This window comes from Pelobates fuscus, chromosome 2 (genome assembly GCF_036172605.1).
Source record: "Pelobates fuscus isolate aPelFus1 chromosome 2, aPelFus1.pri, whole genome shotgun sequence".
Classification (NCBI taxonomy): Eukaryota; Metazoa; Chordata; class Amphibia; order Anura; family Pelobatidae; genus Pelobates; species Pelobates fuscus.
This window is the reverse complement of record NC_086318.1, coordinates 363,676,750-363,702,112: the sequence shown is the minus strand read 5'-3', so window position 1 is coordinate 363,702,112 and position 25,363 is coordinate 363,676,750. Positions and strand designations below refer to the sequence as shown.

Sequence of the window (25,363 nt, the reverse complement as noted above, 5' to 3'; positions counted from 1 at the left end):
TTGGCATATAGGATGTAATAACAGGCATGGATCAATTGTTATTAATATTTATATATTATAATCTTCTACCAGGAAAGATTTATTGAGAATTTGAGTGTGTCCTGCACAAACAAAAACCGCTATAGTGTCCTTTTCTTATACAAGCAATCTGTTATATACACTGAACACAATTATAAACGCAACACTTTTGTATTTGGCCCCATTTTTCAATAACTGAACTCAAAGATCAAAGCCTTTTTCTATGTACACAAAAGGCCTATTTATCTCAAATATTGATCACAAATCTGTCTAAATCTGTGTTAGTGAGCTCTTCTCCTTTGCCGAGATAATCCATCCATCTCACAGGTGTGGCATATCAAGATGCTGATTAGACAGCATGATTATTGCACAGGTGTGCCTTAGGCTGGCCACAATAAAAGGCCACTCTAAAATGTGCGGTTTTATCACACAGCACAATGCCACAGATGTTGCAAGTTTCAAGTACATCCTTTGTTTGTTTGTTTTTTGTCTGGTATCCCATTACCTACTGCTGTTATCATATTCTATTTACTATCATACAACATGATTTTTAAAAAAAAAAAGAAAGAAAAAAGAATAGATTCTCAATTAACCTTGGGAATTTGTGGTCTTGTACGAAAGTTACAATGTGTTCTTTATTCCTTAACAGTAGAAAGTTGGGAGCAACTGTACAGGTCAACATGTGATTGGCTGCTGACATCACACGTGCTCTGCTGACATTTTTAACTTCAGTAGCATCCACGTTTTTGAAAATTGTGATGGAACTACAAAATGGCCACCTCCACATTGAAACACTAATTGTTCCTAAGTGCTAATTCCAGCTGAATGTACTATAAAACGATTATGTGAAATAGTGCTAATCTATGCACATTATTGTTTTAAATTGATTTGTGGAAAGAAATGTTCAGGGGACAGTGACACCTACATTTCTATCACTGGCTAGTGTCCTTTGTTCTAAACCACAAGATGGCTTCAATGAGCAGTTTTTTTAGTTTTTTTATTTTAATTCTTTATTTATTACAAGGTCAAACACCATATTTAACAGAAACAGTAACATATGCAAGCCAAAATGAACAGAATCATACACCAACATATATAGGAGGCACATAAAATTGTACGTCAAAAATCCTTTGTCAGCCACGTAGATGACGATTGCACGTTGGCCATGAAAGTCCATATAAAATTATGGTGCAATGAGCAGTTTATTTACTACATATGACTGAATAAGTCTTTCTAACTTGTCCTGCCCTACATTGCAATTATTAATTTATGATGTGCCAACACGTTGAACAACTCTGAAGAATTGGGAATGAATCATACAGAGTCTTGGTACAATATAATGTTGAACATATTGTTACAGGAAACAAGGGGCCCTACTTGTGAGAGTATGGTAACAATTTGCCTCTGCAGTTACATAAAATATGTAAAGACTACAAATAAACATGTTAGAATATTCTAAAACAGAATGAGCAGTTGGGAATGAGTCAGTTGCAAAAGTATTAGAACTACAACATAGCCTACGCATATTAATGTTAAATACACCAACAAAATCAGCTAGGCATCACAAGTTTTACCAAATGTGGAAATTATTCTGTGAAAAGACCCTTTGATGTGATCATATACCATTATGGGTCTTTAACCCCTTAAGGACACATGACATGTGTGACATGTCATGATTCCCTTTTATTCCAGAAGTTTGGTCCTGAAGGGGTTAAAGTAGTTAATTTTATTGTTTTAGGGGAGGGAGGATGGCAAGGGGGACAGATCCTTCCGATGGTCTAACTGTGGTCTAATGGTTACTGACTTTGATTAAAAAAAAACTATAAAACATTTTAAATAGAAACTGTAAATTCTCTGGAAATGACAAGACATAATTGAATAAAACATTGAAAATCACCTGTAACTTGTGTTACTGTGACGCTCCAAAAAAACAACAAATAAAGAATCAGTACATCACAATACAATCCAGCTCACTCCAAGCACAGTCATGGAACACATTGTTGCATTTCATCTTTTCTCCATAAGTTTCCTATGCCAGGGGTGCCCAATGGTAGCTCCCCAGATGTTTTATAACCATTGCTTCTATGATGCGCCGTGATTTTAACGGCATTCTAAAGGAATGCAGAGCATTGTCGGATTTGTAGTTCTGCAACATCTGGGGATCTGCCTATGCTGACTGCCAGGTAAAAAGGACATAGTTTATAACAATGATTGACAAGGAAACTCTGTATAGCATGATGTGTGGATGTGGTTAGGTGTGTCAACTAGACTTAAGCTTTCGGTTGCATCCAAACTGAGATTAAAGCGAATTTGGGCAGATTGGCCAAAGTGTCAAAACTTAGCAAACATGTTTGGATGCTTCAGGATTAGGGATTCTGCCATAAAAAAAACAGATGATTGATGGGAAAAATAGATGATTGATGGCTAGTGGACAGCCACTAATGTTGCTTTTTTTCACATATCAATTGAGAGGTGAGCAATAGAGGGGGAGGGGGGAGGAGGAGCAATAAAAAAAATTAAAAATCTATATCTATATATAATATTTAATTAGATAAATAGATTGTTTTTACTGCTCCTCCTCTCTTTCCCTATACTGCTTATTTTTCTCATTTGATCAGTGAACCAATGGCAGTAAAATGCTCCTGTCAGTGTACGGCAAATATATATACATAATAATGATATTATAAACATATTATACATACAAAGATATTCAGCCAAATCGTCACAGTCAGACTTCCCAAACACAATTTCCCGCTGTGGAGGTTTAGTGTCAGCTTATTGCACATATTGTCATTCAGTCTACTAGCGTGGCACTTGTGTAAAACGCTGTGAAAACTTGATGCATGTGATTTTAATGCTGATTTTTATACATTATTATAGAATTTCTGAGCAGTCCTTCTCTGAGCACTGAACCCATAATGGCAGGATCCTGTCTGGGAAGAAGAGTTATTTAAAGCTGTGTATGGATGAACATATATCAGACATGACAATAGTGTCGGGGAAATCCAGTATCAGCTCCTCTATGGTGACCTAAAACATTAAGTTCTTCTAGTGCTGGCAATAAGGAAATGCTACAGGGATCCGATATTTACAGAAGGTCAAAAGTATAAATACAGCACATTTTACAACAATGTTTTTACTCCATGGCATCAGCTAAAGGCAATAGCAAGCAGAGGGAAAAATAAAATATTTTAGTGTCTCCGTCTGTCCTCCTTCCTCAAAAAAACTATGCCTGCTGTTTATAACTGTAAATGGAAATTACACTTTATAGTTAAAGAACGTGCGCTCCAATATAAAACGAGAGCCCACCATCAGCTGTTTGCCAAGAATCCCATTCATATTAAAGATGGTCCTGACATTTGGTCATGGATTCTTTGGGTTCTTTTCTATGTATGTAATCAGAAAAGTGTTTCCATTTGTTGAATCTCTGATAATTTCTCCTTGTAGTTGGAGAAAGGCAAAAAAATAATTTAGGGTACAACATAAATATTACGTGGTGGTCAGATATACTGGGATCTTGCACCCCAGGCACTGATCTGAATCATAACATGTAAATGCAAATACGTTACATCTAACCATTTTTGTTTCTTGTACTTGTAATTATAATCAAATTATAAGATTATTTTAAGATTTAATAGGCCTGTTAAACATACTAATAAAAATATCACAAAGGTACTCAACACATTTGAGGACGCTGCTGCTAGTGTTCAGATACGGTACTTTTTGTAATAGCCAATTCTAGGACAATTACGAAACTTTCCTTATGTTGTACATTGTTGTATTCTCCACAAATGCATGTATTTGAGTGATTAAAACAAAGGTTACTGATGCAGCAAAAACAAAGATTAAGATCCCACATGGCTCTAGACAGACTACCAATTTGATCACCTCCTCTATATTCTTTACATAGGAATGGTGAATGGGGCAGGACAAATTCATGGTTCCAGGTTTCTCTTGAACCTCTGGGCCCTAGGTGACTGCCTAAAACCATCTTGTGGTTAATTCTGTTCTGTGCGGTAGAGGTCCCCAAACTTTGTGAGTCCAAATTATTATAATAACTATGAACGATCAGACTACAATGTGTGTGTGCTGTTCTGCCACTGACCTCTGTCACTGCTTACTCATAATCTTATGCTATGTGTAGTGTCTGAGTCATTACAGTCAGGATATGATGATGCAATTTTAGCCCAGCACACTATTCCTTTCTCAGACACTGTCCACACCAGCAGTAACAGATCTCAGCAGTTTTAGATTCAGTGTTCTACTTACTCTGGCAGGGGTAGACTGACCACTCAGGCACATTGATGGATCGAGGGCCCGAGGCAGTAACGGGCCTGGATGCACACCCATGCTTTCCTGAACCAATATAAAATTTTACAAACCAAGTCTGTTCACATAGCTTTTTAAAGGGCCCATAGACTTTTGGTAAGAGGCTGGCCAGCAAGCCCCTCCAAGAACACATGATGAAGCTCCGTTCATCACAATTACCATCTAGCCCCCCTGGTCCTCCCTTGCCTCCCTAAATATAGTAAAATCATACTTGTATTCAAGTCTGCAGCTGCTGCCACTGCACCTGAACTGCCTCTGACCTGCCTGCTGTCATCATCAGAAGTGGTGGTCTGAGCCAATCACAATGCTTCACCATAGGATTGGCTGAGACTGTCAAGGGGGCAGATCAGGGGGAGAGTCAGCACAAGTCAAACACGGCCCTGGCCAATCAGCATCTCCTCATAGAGATAAATTAAATCAATGCATCTCTATGAGGAATGTTCAGTGTCTCTGAAAATACAGTGTTTATTGCACATTATCCTGAAGGGAATGATTCTACTCACCAGAACAAATACAATAAGCTGTAGTTGTTCTGGTGACTATGGTGTCCCTTTAATATCTACTTAATACTTAATATTTAGTCTTGGAATAGCCCAGAATCTAATTTTGCCCATTGGCCCAGAAGGCTGTCAGGCCCCCTGGCTCAGAAGCAAAACATTATGACCCCTAGTTTAACAGAGATCTGGGAAATATGTCATAACATATCCCTGCTTCTCTACATTATATACACTCCTCTATACACTCCTCTGTATCCATGATCAACGTGTTGCTTATACTTTCCATAACAAACTCATGTATTTAATGTGATCCCATCATCTACCCAACTATTCGCCAGCACACACTCTCAACAACAAGCTGGGGGGAGGGGGACACTGCTATCTTAGAAGCCTTGCGGAGTATTACACTATTGATCTTTCTTTTTATATCGGGTGACTGCACTGAGAAGCAGCTGCTTGAAAAATAAAAACCACTAATATTCTTCTGCCGTCTTCACCATCTATAGAGATCCTGGGCCGCAGAAGAGAAGTATATTATCTCCGTGAGTCATATTTATTTATTTTTTCAATCTGCAAGCAGAGTTCAGTTCTATAGATTCTAGAGCCCTAGACAGACTAAAGCAAAAAAAGTATGAAAAAAGAACAAAACAAAAAATAAAAAAACGCCATCCAGTCTTTGAAAGCAACACTGCAACATCAAACACGTTTCTTTATGGAACAATAAATAAATCTAGAATTTTTTCACATATGTTCTTTCATATGACAGTAACCTCTATTTTAACCACAGTCCTCCATTAAAAGACAATCAAAACCGCTAAAGACATCATAACAGTTGCTAAGTACACTGGAATATTTGGAGAATTCGTATTGTCACACTTTTTTTTTTGTTACATCCTCTCTTGTAAAGTTTACTGATGGAAATGATTAAAGATTAGTGTTTCAAATGCTGTATGTTTCTGTAAATGTCAAGCGTACAACTTTAAGCATGTAACCTATAATAAATATATTAAGAAGAGCACCTTTAACCCCTTAAGGACCAAACTTCTGGAATAAAAGGGAATCATAACATATCACACATGTCATGTGTCCTTAAGGGGTTAAACTGCGCTTGTAAACGAGGGCCAAAGAAAATGCCCTGGAGTTTTAGGTCCTTTTGAGTACTGTTCTTCTTTAAGTGAAGTTTAAATATCATTTTTCACTGAGAAGATTATAATCTAAACCCGTAAACACGTAATTTGTATGCCTTTGAAAGCATATACACAGACGATAAGCAACCATTTTATTTAAACAATCGCTAGCGTCATGTTAGACCTTTTTGTACAGAGATTTTGATGGTGTTTTAGTCATTCCTTTATAAAGATTTAGTAACTTAACCTTCTACAGTTCTGATGTCTGCAGTCTATTAAGTATACAGTAGATCAGAGGTAGGCAACGTTCAGCACTCCGCATGTTGTGGTCTACATCTTCACTGATACTTTGAATTGCATAACAGCATCTCTAGAATGTAAGCTCATTGAGCAGGGTCTCCACCTCTGTATTCCTGTACATCCAGTTGTCTGGTTACAATTCATGTCTGTTAGTCCACCCATTGTACAGCGCTACGGAATCTGATAACGCTATATAATTAATAAAATACTAATAACAAAACTGTAAGATCATTATGGGATATGTAGTCCACAACATTGTCCTTCCATGCACCACTTTTGGTGGGTACTAACCACTGCATACCGGGAACAGCCCACAAGACTTGCCATTTTGGAGATGATCTGACCCAGTCATCTAGACATCCCTACTTGGCCCTTGTCAAAGTAACTCAGATCTTTTCACTTACCTATTTTTACTGCTTCAACAAAAGAAATTCAAGAACCAACCGTTCCCTTGTTACCTAATATATCTCAGCCCTTGACAAGTGACATATTAACTATCTACTCAGTGTTATTCACTTCACTTGTCACTGGTTTTAATGTTGTGGCTGATCAGTGTATATTATTAACACTGCACTGCTGTCTTTAGATCTAGATATTTTATCTCTGGATTTAGAGAGAAAATCTCCTGAGGAAACCATAGCTCACATTTTAATTTTAGGGTGTGTGAGTGAGAGTGTGGCCAGGCGGAAATTTTCTGAGAAATTTTACACTAACTTAAAACAATTTATACAAATACAATGTAACTTAGAATGAGAACAATGTATTTTATTTACATAGATTGATTTTTAAACACATTTATTGTAGTTTAAAGACACATTACTGGGAGTATTATTGCTGTGGAGCTCTGTTATACACTCAGGCACACACTAGGAAAGATGGACAATATGGTAGACAAGATGGACAGCGTGCCCAATATAATGAATTTTCCTCCTAAATAGGAATACTCGGGAGGTATGGGAATACTGGGATCTATTAACTTAATCAAGGCCTACAGGCCTTATAATGGGATAGCTAGATGATGATCGGTAATGTTTATCACTTTGTTAATTTATCTTAAACCAGGCACCCAAAGAATTTATATTCAATTGTTGAATGATTACAGCTATTGTAGACATTGAAATATAAGTATCTGCCTCTTGGTAGCACTAAAAGGAAATATGAGCCACCCCAAATCGAACACTAGTCGTTTGGTTGGAATTAAACTACATCACTTGCCCACTGGCAATGAATGAAGATTTAAAAGGGAAGGTTCAGTGAGTAGTGGCCCTCCTCTAATTTGTGTGAAATTAAACTACAGCACTTGCAAATGGGCATTGAATGAAGATATGAAAGTGAAGGTTCAGTGAGTCCTCCTTTCTTCGCTAAATGTTTTCAACAAATGTTGTGCTGGAAAACTGGATGAGCTTGGTAAACCAAATACCAACCAATGGATGCAATTTATAAATACAGGACTTCCACACAGCTGCTGTTAGATTTTTCAAGATTCTGGTATATTCAAGTGGGACATTTCAGTTTCACTATAATATTCAGTAGCTTATTCGATGAAGGTGAAAGTGATCAACAGATATCCTTAGCCAATGAGCAAGCTCTAACTGCAGGGCTTGAGTTGGAGAGAGAACATATGCTCCTGCTTTGAAGCTTTTGTCTGTCTGTCGGAGTTATTGGATTCAGGGAGTGGGACCAAGTGGACCCCAGGTAAGAAGTCACACCACTGTAGTAGTTATGGGGCTTGGAGTGTTTCTTTAAGTGAAATTTGGCTCATATCTTTGCTAAATGTTTAATAAATAATAATAAATGGGCAACAAATGTTATGTTGGAAAAGTGGAGACAAAACCATGGATACAGTTTATGAATATCGGACTTTAGAAAATCTGCTGTGGAGGATTTTGTTTGGAGTTTATTTTAGGGAATCATTTGCAGTTTTATACATGAAACAGTAAACTGTGCCCAACACAAAACAAAATATCAATACCAATATTAGGAAAAAAGGTAGAAAGAACAATATATCTGATGCATTTTCGTTTTAAATCTGCTGTGTTGATCTAAACACTGCTATTTGATTGGCAATCCAGAATTATTCACTGTTAAATAATCTCCGACGGCTGTGATGGGGTGCGTAAAACTGAGCGTTTTACCTCTACTGGAATAAGCTGAATATAAAATATAGCAATTTAGCATGGCAGGATTTACTTTCTCTGTAAAAATAAATATATGAAAATTGTGTTGCTTTATATGCCATATTATGACTGTAACTTTAAAGTGTAGTAGAAAATTCAGGACTAAATCTGAGATTCTGGAAACATTCACTCTAATTGAAAACAGAGATTTCTTAACAATCTGGTTTCTATGAATATCTTCCAAAATGTAGAGAATTTACGACTCTTTCTACAATTAAACAGTGTAATACATAGTCCATATCACATTTATAGGCCTCTGCCTTGTTTGATAACTTTTTTTGAATCAACTTGAAAAAAAGTCTACAAATGTCTTTATTCCATGGTTAGGAACACACAAGAGACTTGAGAAAATAAGTCAGCTCATATTTTTAAGTAAAAAAGACTTATATGACTTCTTTAAAGGAATTCACTCCAAAACAGTTGGAGGATCAAGATTTTACAACCTTGGCCTATAAGCTGGGGCCTGACATATAAAAAGAAAACATCTGGCCTATGTTTGCAGGCTAAAAATATAAAAAAAAACATCTTCAGATGGCATGACCTGAAAATTATCCTCCCACTCAAATGTAAATTATAGTCTAGGCAGATCGTGGCTATTGACCCACCATGTGATAATCAAGGGTCATGAGTTAGAATTACCGCACAAATATTGCTTTTTCAATAAATTCCACTGCAATACAAAAGAGGACGAATGATGGCATTTGAACAATTCATTTAACTTCATCAAGCACATTTTTTAATGTTTGGGTAAATTACAATCATATGTTCATTATTTATCAGCATATTAATAGCTGTAGCTGTTGATAAGCTGCTGATGTGATCATGATGTTGACGTGATACCACCAATTCGATTCTTTCCGACATTACTTTGACCAGTATTGGGTCGGTGAAAATAATGCCTTGCATTAAACTCCCACATTTCAGTAATCACAGTCTTGCTTACTCCACTTGGATATTTCCCATATTTACATGAGTATTTAATCTCTCTCTGATTGTGAAGCCATTACACCAGAAAATATTTTACGCTGAAACTGTTAAGCTATGCAAACTTTGCACGGAATAATGAAAGAAAACTCAACTGCTGGAGTGAACCAGACTAGTCAAGTGTACAACTGGATATGGTGAACAAAATGATACTGAAAATGTGACAAATACCGTTTAGTGAAAACACCAGTAAATAGTAGTGAAAATCTAATCCCTAAGGCTCTAAGGGCTCTCTGTTCTTCTCACTCTATTTTTTCACGTAGGGATCTCTACCACCATGTGTAGGTAACCAACACACTAAGTATGGTTATGCACATGTAGTCACCCTTATTGTGTGTTTTATTCCTCTTATTTGTACTGGGGTTTGGGTCACGCTCTGTATCTGCTGAATATTCCTCAGTAGTAGTAATTGGGGCCTCTCGATCATATATAGTAACCATTATTTGTTCAGTGTTACATTTATCGAGTTGTATAGGGGGAGGCACTATTTACATGCCTGTTCCCCTATGTCATCTATGGCAAGTATTAATTAACCCATTTATGACATCCCCTTTTGACAGTGGGACTATCGCTTGGTATACCGCCGACCAGATACTACACTAAACTGGCTACCAAGTTCATAGACCCTCTTGCAGTTGCTCGATCTAAGCACCGTGTCCAGCTGGACGTGACAGCACCCCAGATACCTATGTTCGTCATTTGACTTATACCTACTCTATGGGCCCCTAGCTCTGGACTTGACCATTTCTTTTTACTTATTAAAGTCACTAGCCAGTTAGCTATTCGGGAGCTCTGTAGGCTCATAGGCATCAGTTTTTGTACATAGAGGTTAGCCATTTTTGGCTAGATTTTCACTACTATTTACTGGTGTTTTCACTAAACGGTATTTGTCACATTTTCAGTATCATTTTGTTCACCATATCCAGTTGTACACTTGACTAGTCTGGTTCACTCCAGCAGTTGAGTTTTCTTTCATTATTCTAAACTATAGGGGTTAAGCCCCAGGACACCCCTGGAGTGTCCCAGTAGGTGTCCCTCCACCAGTGGAACGGTCCATAGTTGTTTGGACCCTCCTCACAGGTGGAACATTTGTTATAAACTTTGCACGGAACTTTTAGAAAGAATACATAAGTCATTTCTTTCCTTATGCTGCTTTGCTCTCACATTACTAAATCATTGTGTTTACGGTTAGTAGTTTAAATTTCACGTAATAACCAGATACTCTTCATTTTTATATACATTTGTCCAGCCGTTAATTTTATGAAGGAATACCATGGAAAACCACAAATTAAGCTACAGGAGGTATATTTAATTTTGCAAGGAAAGATAAATATACTATGTATTCAGTTTATAGAACATGTTCTTTACACACATATTCACATCTACAAAAAATATATATATCGTCAGCTCCTGAATGTTGTTATTCACTGCTGTGTTGTATATGCCATAGAGGGCAACTGGTACATTGGGAATATTATAAATCAGAACATAATGATTGCTAGGATGTAAAACTGATTCAAAGAGGAAAATACACATCTGAAAATTAATAAAAAAAATACCAGACTAGAGTAAAAAGGTAAAAACAAAAAAGGACAGAGTCACAAAAAGTTGACTGATCGGTTCCTTTCGAAGAAGAAGCATGCACGCTATAATGAAGTTCCCATCGAATAAACCTAAGCGGAATTGTTGTTGTTGGTGTACCAATAATATGTGTACTCTTTTCACTACAATTCTATAAGTGTCGGACCGCACGGGCAGTAAATAATATCATAGAATAGAGTCGAATCGCTTGTATCCCTACTCCTGCCAACATCTCCTAGGTATAGGGATTCCATTGATTATATATTAAAGCTAGGATGTCACTAATCCCACTGTTGAGTGGTCCATATCAGACGTGGAACAAAAGATCTCCTATTACCCATGAGCTCGCCAGTCAGTGCACTGAAGAAGAGCAGATGAAGGTGCAATATTAATAATGACCTGGGAGACCTGTATGTAACAAAACAGAAAGTAAAGGATTTGTGAATTCTTAATTCACTGTAGAAACAGCAAAGAAGTGATCCAGGCACTGACGGATTAATACAAGGCAGATTTAATAGAAGTCTATGCTACCACAAAAAGAGCACAGTCTCTTTATCAGCTTGATAAAGACCTCATTTGTGAGATTGAATTGTTTTTCATTTTGTGATACATGGACTTCCATTAAATCTGCCTCTTATTAACTCTTGAGTGCCAAGATCATTCTTTGCTGTTTTTGCCCGATTAAAAAGGTAACGCCAACCTTGGCACGGTTGCATCTTGGCTGTTTCAATTTGAAGAGGCGGTACCTGTCTTTATGGTAACAATACTTGATTCACTGTCATTAAAGAAGCACTATAGTGCCAGGAAAACAAACTCGTTTTCCTGGAACTATAGGGTTATTAGGTCCCCCCTCCCTCATGACCCCCCTCCCGCTGGGCTGAAGGGGTTTAAACCCCTTCACCCACTTACCTTAATCCAGTACCGGGCTCCCTCGGCGCTGGTGACCTCTCCTCCCCCTGCCGACGTCAACTCCGAATACGCATGCGCGGCCAGAGCCGTGCGCGCATTCAAACCACCCATAGGATAGCATTACTCAATGCTGTCCTATGGATATCAGCGGCATCTCGGTGTCAGGGAGACAACCACTAGAGGCTGGATTAACCCTCAATGAAAACATAGCAGTTTCTCTATGTTTTCAGCTGCAGGGTTAAAACTAGGTGGACCTGGCACCCAGACCACTTCATTGAGCTGAAGTGGTCTGGGTGCCTATAGTGGTCCTTTAAGTCATCCCCAGAAATTACAGAATTAATTCATTGAGACTAAATAACAAGATCACCGGCCATCTCTTAAAAATGATTATATAATAATATAAAATCCATACAATGAAATGTGGGAACTTGTTGATAAAAAATTAGTTAAGTAAACCATAAATAATTTTATTATATACAAATTAAGCAAATTCAATGCCGAATGAGTTAAATCATTTTTAGTCCATAGACGAATCCCCTTCATATTTTCACACCAGTACTTTTTAGTCCTTGGAGTGTTTGCATGTAAGGCGGCCGTAACCTTGGAATATATACGACTATTTTTTTTCTTCTGTGCGCCTAGGGTTATACAGCTTAAATATATTTATTTATTTTGCATGCAGAGTAAATGTAATTTGTAGACTAGGAGATTTAAATGTCAAGCTTGTATTCATTATATCTAATGTGCTTGCTCTTTTGCTTTTAGAATGCTGAATAACATATTGCTCAACATGAAACTCTATAATAACCACAGAGACATTTTAAAACACAAAAATAGCATGTGTAATGTAACTTTCGGAAGTCTTTGAATTATGTGTGTGGGTAGATATTTTTTTTTTAGATACAACTCAGAATGATCTCAGGTGCCTACTTCTAGATCCTTATTTAATGAGAAGAGACTTTATTTTATTGCCGGATGATAAAACTGTGTGATTAAACAGTAATATAAAATACGTTGCTGTTACAACAGCAGTGATTCTACATTTTCTTTACAAGTTCCGGCATTCCAGGGTATTACACAACTGCTTAAAACAGCGGTATATTTACATTGGTGTAACCCTTTCAGTGCTAATGTCCATCAAATACTTTAACAGTAAAAAACGTTAAATAAAACAAATTTTGCTTCTAAAGGTATCCAGAAAAGTAAGTGGTTGTACGACTATCACAATTCCAGATAAAAGAGAAATCTTTGAGAAACATCTCAAAAGGTGAATTGTTTCAAAGTTGCCTATGGAAAATGTTTCAGAGTACTTGGATCAGACAAAGTCTGGTATGGCTGGAAATATTACTCAATTCCTATTCCCAAGCATATTAAGACAGATTCTTTACTAAAAAAATGGCACCCTTTTACGGAAACTGAGCCAGGTGGTTTCATAAAACAAGGATTTCATGTCACATGTTTCTGATGTACATGCTTGAGCAATTGTTCAGTATCACAACATTACAATGAAAAGGAATGTTGGCATACGCCAAGCATCATGACCTCTACATGTTGTTGTAGTAGTTGTGTGCTTGGAGACTATGGACGATGTCCCTGTGGTTTTTGCGTCAATGGATTTTTAAATACACATCCGTGCCGACTTATTTATGCATCCATGAAAACGAAATAATCTTCCAGCTCAATGCTGGAAGAAACACACCACAAAAATACTCCTATAGATTGCAAGCTCATGGGATATCTTCCAATGCACTTTCTTGGAGGTGCTGTGCCCACTGAAAAAGAGCAGCAAATTAAGGTACCTAAAATAAAGTCTCCAACTGTTTCAGATTCGGTGGGATAGTCCAGATTTTGTCATCTGTCCTTGGTTGGTTCCTTGCTGTACTGCAACTGGAGACATCAGGAAAATGTCCCCAGCCTGTGTGGCGTAATTGCATTATTAGGCACCCTTTAACTGTGCTGAGGGTTCTAGAACCATACAGAGATCGCATTACTCTTTGCATGGTCTGCCCTGAGAGTGGCTGGCTGTGAGGCTTTCAGATAGAATGGCATGCATTCACGATAAGCTGAGATGTCCCTTATCTGCACAGGCAACGTCCCTTCCTGGGTGGGACTGACCATTTGGATTTCGCAAGTGCATTCATTAATGTGCCCCATTAGGAAAACTCTGTTCCGATTTCATACCTCCCGACGTTGGGAGATATTCTCATGTTAACAATCCGTGGGGTTCCCACACAACTACTACAATGCTATTATATCAGAACCCTTAAGAAGGATTCTTAAAAACAACATTATTCCAGGTTAAATACTGACATTCTCTAGAAATGACATACAAATACACTTTGCACAGGATTATCATATCATGCCCAGAAAATGGTTTTCTAGGAATAAGTGGAACACATAGTTGATCAATAGCCAACAACACATTTTAAAACGCATAGTCTAGAGTTGAATATGATGTTTCCAGTAGGTGAACCATGCTCTTAACATAACTACTATTAGCGTAACATATTTAAAATGGAATGAGGAGGCTTTTAGAGGACTGTAACCTCTACATGGCTGAGATTTTATTTCTTTTGGAAAAATGAAATTATCATTTATTTTTAAATTGAGATGCACCATGAATTTTGTGCATATATTTCTGTGTTGGAAAGCTTTAAATATATAAAATAAATAAGTAATTAGCAGTTTCTTTAAGTATAATTTTTTGGGCTGGTTCCTAAATTTGAATCAGCCAAAATTGCAGCCCTGTTAGCAAAGGGATTTAGTCCAGAACTAGTTTACCTAACATATGCGAACATCAAACAAACATGTAAGGGCTGGCAAAGGGGGAAGCAGGCCACCAAACTGTCAGGAGTTTAGTGGAACAGTCCATATTTTAGAGTTCTAACCCACTGTCCCAGTTTTGTTCCAGAAAACTGTCACCAGGCAGCGCAGCGTGAGTGCATCATTAGAGACACCCGCGGTGCGATTGACACTAGGACCATGCAGAGAGCACTTTTGATGTGGAGCTTTAGAAAGCAAATGCCCCCTAAATACAGAAATTCTGGAGGTATATAGAGGAGCTAAACTCAAGTAAAATGTTCTACATGTTAATTATTCCAGGCTCTAGACCAGGGGTAGGCAACCTACGGCACTAGTGCCATGCACGGCACTCGAGGTGTCTTTGCACGGCACTCAAGGCTGCTAGAGCCATACAGGCTCTGGCCTATCAGGAGTCTCAGTGAAACTTCAGATATCTGCTAATACGAAAAGGTGGTGAAGGAAAATCCTCAATGTATGCTTTGCAGAACGTAGAGGAAGTGATCTCAGATCAGTTCCTCCCAGCACTTGTGAATGGGAATCCACACTGTAGTAGAGCAGCCTGCAGCTACTGTTGCAGCTCCTGTCCTTGACCTGTACCTGGCCAGCCTGGTCTCCACTGGAACCCAGGGAAGCCACCCACACTGCTAGATATACACAGACCTGCAGAGTAAGCCTCCCCTCATACAAATAATATGAACAGCCCACACACAAACATACACACAATCCCCACTAACGCAACACCACTAACAATCCACATACATGCACACAATCCCACATGCAGCCTCTCACATGCAATACCCCAAACAGCCCCCACACACTACCAAACACACAATGTGACATATCCATTCACACACAATTCCACAAGCAGCCCTCATACACAGCCCACATTCAAATGTATCATACACGATACCATAAACTACTAATGAACATATACAATATAATAGCTCATATACGCACAAATACAACGATACAAAGCAATTACAGTAAAAATAACAAGCAGAATACGGCAGCACCTCAATTTAAAAAAAAATAGGACCGGCACGCTACGGGACATCACAATCCTATATCGGCACAGTGCTGCTAAAAGGTTGCCTACCCCTGCTCTAGACAATGAGCTCTAGAAAAAAACAGATGATATTAAACTAAAGTTAAACTATTCTATACATGACAAAACAGTAAATTGTACATACAGTAACATGTAAAAACAGTGGCCATTTTTAAACTTCAGGCATTGCTTCACCTCATATATGAAGTTCTATTAACTGGCAAATAAGCAGTAAACATTAGATTAAATGGCAAATAAGCAGTAAACATTAGATTAAATGGCAATTCAATCTTAGTTCTAGAATGCTATTTTGCACTTTCTGTGGGAGCCCGTCTCCACTAGCCCTAAATCTCTGCACCCATACTAATGCTGAAAAAAGCTGGGAGATGTGTTTCTGGGATTAAAAATACAGATACATAATGTTATATCTTCAACAGGTATTAAGACGTTTACTAAGGGAATCATGTATATATGATCCCCAGGGGATGTTCCCGTCCCTGGAATTGTGTATACATGATTTTTATTGCTTCCGAAATAGCCGATCTATCTCTTATTTTGTAGCTATAACGTTTCTGCCCAGTCCTGTGCAGCTTACTCTACTAGTCTGCAACTCCGTCTGGGTGCAGATCTCTGCAGATGCTCCTCCCTGGTCAGAGAGTGGAGGGAAGCATTACAGTAAGGCCTGTAACCAGTCAGAGATGTTAACCAGGCCGATAGCCCACCAGAGTACCAGGGAAATTAATCAAAGTGTGACAGTGGGGGGGGTTGTGTGTGTTGAAAAAATATTTCCATGCCCCATACTTTTACCTTTCTGAAGGAAAGGGATATAATCCCTGGTGATCCAGTGGGGGTTGGAGCCTTGCTGACCGCTTCCCTGGTGGTGCAGTGCGGGAGCATGTGGTCTGCACCTTCTGTGAGTACAGACGACCTAAACACTCTACCCCTCTGGCACTGAATGAATGAGTCAGAGCGTTGCCACAGTAGCCCAGCTGGAACATCCTGACTCATTCACTGAGCACATACAGAACCATAAGGGAGTGCTTAAAGTGCTTCCTGCAGAGGTCCAATGGGTTTCCAAGTTGTCATTATACTTAACAATGGTTCTGTTGGGGGAGGGACAGCCTTGCCTGGACCGTCCATTGATAGGAGAAAGCTCCAGGGCTCAGCTGTAATAGTTACCATTGCAGGTACAACGGTAGTTCCCCACTGCACAGAAATAAACAGACTAAGCTATTTTCACATTTGGCAAAAAAGACTAAATCATAACAGTAAAATATGTCACGTGTTATTGTTCATCTGAGGTTTTATTTACCTTAAGAACTGCTAAGGAACAGATAATTGTTATTATGTAAAACCATAGAATTTAAAGAGGGAGTGCTTACTTTTTCCCATGACTATACAGTGAGGGAAAAAAGTATTTTGAACGTTTGCCCACTGCCAAATAAATGATCAGTCTATAATTTTATGGTAGGTGTATTTTAACAGTGAGAGACAGAATAACAAACAAAAAATCCAGAAAAACGCATGTCAAAAAAGTTATAAATTAATTTGCATGTCAATGAGTGATAATCAGCAAGATTTCTGGCTCCCAGGTGTCTTTTATACATGTAACAAGCTACAATTAGGAACACTCTCTTAAAGGGAGTGCTCCTTATCTCAGCTTGTTGCCTGTATAAAAGACACCTGTCCACACAAGCAATCAATCAGATTCCAAACTCTCGACGCTCAAGAAGAAGCACGTTAAGGTCCTGGAGTGGCCTAGCCAGTCTCTAGACCTTAATCCCATAGAAAATCTGTGGAGGGAGCTGAAGGTTCGAGTTGCCAAACGTCGGCCTTGAAACCTTAATGGCTTGGAGAGGATCTGCAAAGAGGAGTGGGACAAAATCCCTCCTGAGATGTGTGCAAACCTGGTGGCCAACTACAAGAAACGTCTGACCTCTGTGATTGCCAACAAGGGTTTTGCCACCAAGTACTAAGTCAAAGGGGTCAAATACTTATTTCACTTATGCAAATTAATTTATAACTTTTTTGACATGCGTTTTATTTTGTTATTGTCTCTAACTGGTAAAATACACCTACCATTAAAATTATAGACTGATCATTTCTTTGTCAATGGGCAAATGTTCAAAATCAGCAAATATATACTGAAAGGAGAACGATTATTAGGGGTTCCTAAGCTAAACTCATTAGTAGTTGTTAAAAGACCAAAGTCCTATGAATATTTAAAACAAACAGAACTTGTTTGATGAATTCTTCAACCTAAATGTTTTTTCTTTAGATAAATGGAACTGTTCTTTAGCAGTAATTCATGTCTATTGTTCTGTATGAGCTCTTCATGAGCATTGATTTAGTACTGCTTGTTCTACAACCATGCAGGGCCACTTGCCTTGACCCAAAATCTATCACTCATCTATTAGCAGAAGACACACATTTAGCTAACTCAGTGCTTTATAGCATATGTTACTAGGCCCAATTGCTAACTTCTTCCATGTGCTTAATCAAGACAAACCATGGCGTCAATCTAAATCTGATCGCCTTAATTTGCTGAAACAATGTACAGGGTTTGTTAATATCTGGGGATTTCTTCGTTTTACAGGCCACGTATGCTAATTAAAAATCAGCATGGACCTGGACATGAGTCATTAGAAGCAAAATCAATACTGCCTTCATGGCTGATTACCATTCAATAGGATGAAGTTAGCTGACAAACTCAAATGCTCAGAAACAGGTACCCAAGAGTGCTTGTAATTAACCTGATAATGAGAATCAGATCCATACTTGTAATAAGGTTATAGAAGATCTGACAAGATTGGACAACTTCAGCTCTGCTACAAAGTTGGGAGACAGGCTGGGTCTGATTTTGGTCTTTGTCTGCTGTAAGACCTTTATACACACGAAAATCAGTAGAATCCCAACACTAAGAATGAGTTTTGCATTACCTGATGTAACTCATAAGCTATTTTAAAGGTCCAGTTATATTCCTGATGTTACCACATAATATATCATATCCAGTGTCACATAATATTGGAGAGCTCTGACATGCATGATCACACGTGTTTCAAACCAATACAATTATTTAAAAAAATAGCTCAATTTCAAGTTTGTATTCGCTGTGAGTTTACATCTTGTTTATTTGTATCATGGTGGCTAGTGAATAGCGAGCATCTGTGGAGGTAGTGGCAATCCATTTTCCAGTATGGACTAGTCACCCCGGATTGGACTTGCTAGACTCAATCAGGCAGCTAATAAAGCTCCGAAAAAATTGCAATACAAATGATCAACCACACATCACTACTAGTGCCCTTTAGACAATTTAGTCATTATCAACTAGATAGAATTGCCAATGAAATTGGTCTGCATACCCAGCAATAGGTGGGATGACTTTCTGCTAGCAATTAGGGTCAACCATTAAGAACAGCAGTAATAAAGACTCTATAATCAGAATCTATTAGGTAGCACAACTTACATTAACTGTAAACCTATAGCAATGGGTCAGCAAGACAGCAAAGCGAAGGTAACCAACATCAACTAGACAATATGTTTATTATCACCCAGTTAGCATTGCCATCACCAGCTAGACAATATAGCAAGGATTAACATTAGCCTGCATTACCTAGGCAATATGACCATTATAACTAGGTTGAATAGCCAGTAACAACATACATCACCTATCCAGTTAGTCTTATTCTAGTTTCCAAAGAACATAGTATACTGTGGGCTAGATTAAATTTAAAATGAAAAACGCATCTCTTGTAAATGAACAGCATTTTGTTTTCTGCAGAGGTCAATAGGAGTACTGCTATTCTGTTACCCGTGTTCATTTTATCATCGGTAATAACATGAGAGTCCCAACATGAGAGTTCATAAAGTGCAACAAAAATTATTTTCTCTGCTAGAAAGTCACTGCTTTAAAAAAATATAACACAAATCACTAGAAAATATAAATACAGGCATTTACCATTAATCTTAACAACCCACAGTCCCTGGCCATGAAATACATTAGGGTAACAAGGAATATATTACGGGGTCAATTCCCCTGTCTTTTATGGTAAGACCTTTTTTTAGTAACCAAATAATAATAATAAAATGTAGAGTTTAATTAAGCTTGTTTCATATAGAATGTTTGGTATCTTTAGACTGGTGTACAATTATTGTTTGAGTTTAGTTGTGAATCTGACTGGGGATCTAGGTCAGCAAGATCCGGGAACCCAAGAAAGAACCATCTAGCCAGGTTCAGAATTCTAGAAAGAACCATTCAGTCATGTTTAGAACCCTAGGAAGAACCATCTAGCCAGGTTTAGAACCCAAGAAAGAACCATCTAACCAGGTTTAGAACCTGGTTAAGAAAGAACAATCTAGCCAGGTTTAGAACCTAAAAAAACCATCTAGCCAGGTTTAGAACCAATAAAAGAACCATCTAGCCATATTTAGAAACCTAGAAAGAACCATATAGACAGTCTTAGAACCCAAAAAAGAACTATCTAGCCATGTTTAGGAACCTAGAAAGAATAATCTAGCCAGCTTTAGAACCCATGAAAGAACCATCTAGGCAGTTTTAGAACCCAAGAAAGAACCATCTAACCAGGTTTAGAACCCAAGAAAGAACCATCTAGCCAGGTTTAGAACCTAAAAAAAAATCTAGCCAGGTTTAGAACCCACAAAAGAACCATCTAGCCATGTTTAGAAAGAACCATATAGATAGTCTTAGAACCCAAGAAAGAACTATCTAGCCAGGTTTAGGACCCTAGAAAGTATAATGTAGCCAGGTTTAGAACCCATCAAAGAACCATCTAGCCCGGTTTAGAACCCTAGAAAGAACTGTCTAGCCAGGTTTAGAACCCTAGAAAGAACCACCAAGCCAGTCTTGCCAGTCTTGCCAGTGCCATAATCTTTATGGTATTAAAGTGGACACTGGGAGCAATTGCAACTGAAAAAACAGGAAAGCTGTATGGGTTCCAGATGTGAAGCCAACAACTCTGCAAATATCAATACAACAGATATACCTCTAACAAAATGCATGCATTATACAGCTTTAGGAATGCGAATGCATAGGTTAGGCCAGGATTTGTCTAAAACAGTCAGCCAGAATGCCTGTACACATAATGATAAATGTGTTTCAAACACCTGCCATGCCAAGGTTAGCCACAAATAATTAAAATCCTCTATTTACATAAACATTATTTCTAGTAGGATAAGAAATGAAATACACAGTTATTCATTAATTTATCAATCAAGATAAATCAATTTATTTTACTCCACATAAAATATGCATAGAAGAAAACAAATTTTGATCTATAAAATCCATAACAGCTTTATGGCACAGTTACAACAAGAAAGCCGAATAACTACACAGTACAATTGAACGCTACTGAGTTTGAAATTCTCTGCATTGTTCCATAGAGGTGAGTCAAGGTCACTGAAAAAAAATAATGAAATAATATGGCAGGTCTCCGTCACATTGCTGTGTTTTTTGAGCTGGCTGCAGATACAGATAATTAAATGATAAACCATACAAATAATAGCGATCAGTAGAACAGTTGTTGTTTCAGTGAACACACAGAGTAACATATTATCTACTAATTGCCCTAAGGCACCATCCAGCAGAAAATTACAGTGTAATAAATCCATGCAACGCAAATCTACTGTCACTTGATTTTCTAAAGTTAATCTTGGCAATGTTAAAAGGTGCTGAAAATGAGATTACAAAAATCAGGGAGCAAAACTATCTGTGAATAAGACAGTAAATGTACAATGTTAGAGGAACACGCAGGCACCATAACAACTTCATGGAAATGCACTTGTTATGGTGCCAGGAGACCCCCGGCGCTTTCTTTGCTGATATATTTAACCCCTTAAGGACACATGGCAGAAATATTCCGTCAAGATTTCCTTTTATTCCACAAGGTGTGTCCTTAAGGGGTTAAACCATTTTCAAATTGTTTAACCCCAAAGGTTCTCCAGTGCTGGATCTCCTCTTCCCCAGCGGCATCCGGCTTCTTCAATTAAGTTTTAGAAAGTACAGATGTCGCTTGGTGGGGGCGACGCTGATTGGCTAGATGATTTAAGCCAATCAGCAGCCCCCCACTCATAATAAATGTACATATCATTTTTTTTTTTTTTTTTTTTAACGAATGGAGAGCTACTGATTGGCTTAGAGTCTCACTCCAGTCAATCAGTGGTGCCACTGCTCTGGGCAGAAGTTCTCTGTACAATGGTCACTTATTGCCTGTCTTGCCATTTGTCCAAAGATAAAAGAGTTCATCATCCCATCTTCAGAGATTCTATTTATATCTTTGCATTCAGTAAGCCATCCTTTGTGCTTTCTGCCTTGAAAACAGCATTGTTCTTTCGTCACATGCAATTGACAGCAAAGACAGCAGCTTGCTTCAGAGACATTGTTTTACTAAAGGAACAAAAATAACATTTTGAAGAATTTAAAAGGGATACAATATGGTTCTATGGCATTTTGTCTGTGTAATAGAGTGTTTCTGGATTTATTTACTGAAGATTTTGTGAAAGAGGACTAGGACAAAACCAAAGTACAGATTTTTCATTTAATTTATCAAATAACTAGACATAGATTGTTTTTATTGGAATCTTTTTAATTTACAAATATGCTAATTTTTGTTTGTCTTATGTACCTGAAACTATGTCAATGTGTCACAAGGCATATATCACGGGTCTCCAGTCTGTATTAATAGTATAACATTTTACCGATCCCCTAAAATACTAAGTGCACAACCTATACATACTGCTGTTATACAAATGCTAACTGTACTCTTGTCAGTTTTACTTACTGGATTATTAATACTGGACCACCAGTAGCTTGAACACATCTATTTTAAAACTATGAGCACATCTGAAATTGCTGATCTATGGGGCTTTAGCCATTTACACAGACCAACAGTTTTCAGAAATCTAACTGTTAGTTCCTTCATCAACAAAAAAGGTAACAATACAGATATTTTAGAATATTTGTGAATTTTCCTTTTGGACACCTTTGTTCTAGGGATTTGGATATCATAGGCTTGAATAAATAGCTTTGTCCATGTCTTAGTAATAGCTACATCATAAGAATACAATTGTTGTATTAGCACACATAAAAAGTGACTTAATACGCATTTTCAGACAGCTCCGTGCGGCACGCTCTATTAACTTGTCCGGAACCATAATCCCCGCACCCACCGGACCCCTAATCCGGCTCACAGCTCACCGACGGTATGGGGAAGAAAAGCAAGAAGCAGAGAGCAGATCCGGGAACGGGATCAGGAGATATAGGGGCATTTCTCCGAGCCGCGTCGCGGCCTGCAGACTCCAAGATGGCACCCGAGATCTATGCCTCACAATCCTCGGACGAGGATAGCTACCTTGCAGAGCCTGCATCGCTGACCCGCGCACCACAGCTGCCGCAGAGACCCATGGACATGGGGGACGCTGCTCCAGCCACCAAGGCTGATATCAAAGCACTGGTGAATGACATTCAGGCCATGTTCCAAGCGGACATGGCGCTGGTAAGGGCAGAAATAGCCACACTCACCAATAAAGTGGCAAATGTGGAGGTGGGCCTGGAGGACACTAAGCTAGCGCAAAGTGCCATGGACGCGGCGCTGAGCTTACTCCGCAAGCAATACGCGGACCAACAAGCCCAACTGGCTGAAATGGAGGACCGGTACAAAGCAAGAAACCTGCGGGTCCGCGGAGTGCCGGAGACACTCACCAGCACAGAATTGCCGCACTTTTGCCGACGGCTCATAGCCACATTGCTTACACCACGACAAGCAAAGTCGATAACAATAGACTCTTGTTTCAGACTCACCAGGGCGGCCTCCACACCACGCGAAGGAGGCGGTGACGTACTGATTAAATTTATACGGGACTCTGACAGGGGCATGATTATGGGGGCTATAAGATGCTCCCCCATGGTGGAGTTTGAAGGGGCACAACTGATGTTCTATAAGGACTTCTCCAGGCACACCATGATAGAAACATAGAAACATAGAATGTGACGGCAGATAAGAACCATTCGGCCCATCTAGTCTGCCCAGTTTTCTAAATACTTTCATTAGTCCCTGGCATTATCTTATAGTTAGGATAGCCTTATGCCTATCCCACGCATGATGTGGAGGAAGTCCTTTAGCCAGGTCACCCAGCTACTTCGGGACCAAGCTATCCCCTACAAATGGGGACCACACCGACTACAGGCAGAAAAGGCGGGCGAAACATATGAGCTATCCCACGCATCTGATATACCGGCCTTCCTGCAGGCACTCGGCCTTCCAGGCTAACGCAGCTTGAAACTTACCACTACCTACCTGCCGCACTCTCCGCTAGCAACTTAGTCCACCACACCCAGCTACGACATACACACCTACCTGAGCTCACGTAACTAAGGTCCCACGCTCAACACACTCACATATTGAGGTGCCTTAATCCCGCCTAAAAGACATACCACGACACTAAGCAAGCAGGCGCGTAAAGCTACAGAAAGCCTTTCATACACTTAATGTAAAAAAAAAAAAAAAGAGGCCGACAATTTTCGGAGATGATGTATACTGAAATGTGATAACCCATCCTGTATGACTTTTTATTGTCTCCCTTTTCTATTCTGTACTCTGTATAAATTTTATGCCTCAATAAAAGAAAGATTGAAAAAAAAAAGCGACTTAATAGCTTTAAATCATTAAGAAAATCATTAAGAGAATGTTAAGAAGATTATCTTTGGGTAGATATAAACTTAATGTATACATTGCGCTGGTGATATTGCAATGGAATGTAGAAAATTATTAAACAAGATAATTAACTAAAGATCAGTAGATCAATTTCTCTTCTTCGAGATTATAGCCAGCTTTGAACGCAGCTGCCGTGGACTTAGTAGGAGTCATGCCTACTGTGTGGTGTGGATGCCATATTTGTATTCTTTATATCTATGCCAACCGTATTTACATCTCCCAATTGCATATAGCAGAAAACAAAAAAAAAGAAAATGCATTTAGAAAAACAGCCTTATTTTGCAGATTTTATTTATATCAGAAGATTGTAGAAGATGTTGCCAATGCTTATTATAAGAAACATCTGCTAACAATTCCGGTACTAAGTAAAAAAAAAAAAAAAAAAATTATAATTGTTATAAATGTAATTCCAGTAAATTAAAACACACTGAGGGAAATATTCAATAAAATACTGGCATTCCCTTCTATTAAAAAAAGGTTTAGTCAAGTTAGAATTGAGCTTGTTAAAGGACCAGGTCTGTTTTGCAAAATTCCAATAATGTAAAGCATTATCAATAAAACAAATACTGAGTAGTAAATATAAGGAATTAAAAACCCTAGAATTGCAAGAGTTTGCTGCAATGGATCTTCCACAATTTGCGAATTTGGGGAAAGTGCCAAGAATTATTAGACTAAATAGAACAATTCCCCAATCAGCTTTTGTTTTTCTAATTGGCTATTGTAAACTAAAATGCACAATTTGTTTTAATCTCTTGTCATTGTTGATAAAGAAAGGAAGCTCTCTGATCCTCAAGAGGTTAATCTACGTAAAACAAGCCCTGAAGGATAGCAATGGTATACTTGTAGCATGTTTGACAAGTACCTT

General features: G+C 38.4%; 1 protein-coding gene across 1 annotated transcript in view; it reads right to left on the bottom strand.

Moving 5' to 3' along the window:
- The window catches only part of SLC24A3 (solute carrier family 24 member 3), a 345,921-nt gene that overhangs the window by 245,334 nt on the left and 75,224 nt on the right, over positions 1–25,363 (bottom strand). The gene's annotated exons all lie outside the window — the stretch shown is intronic.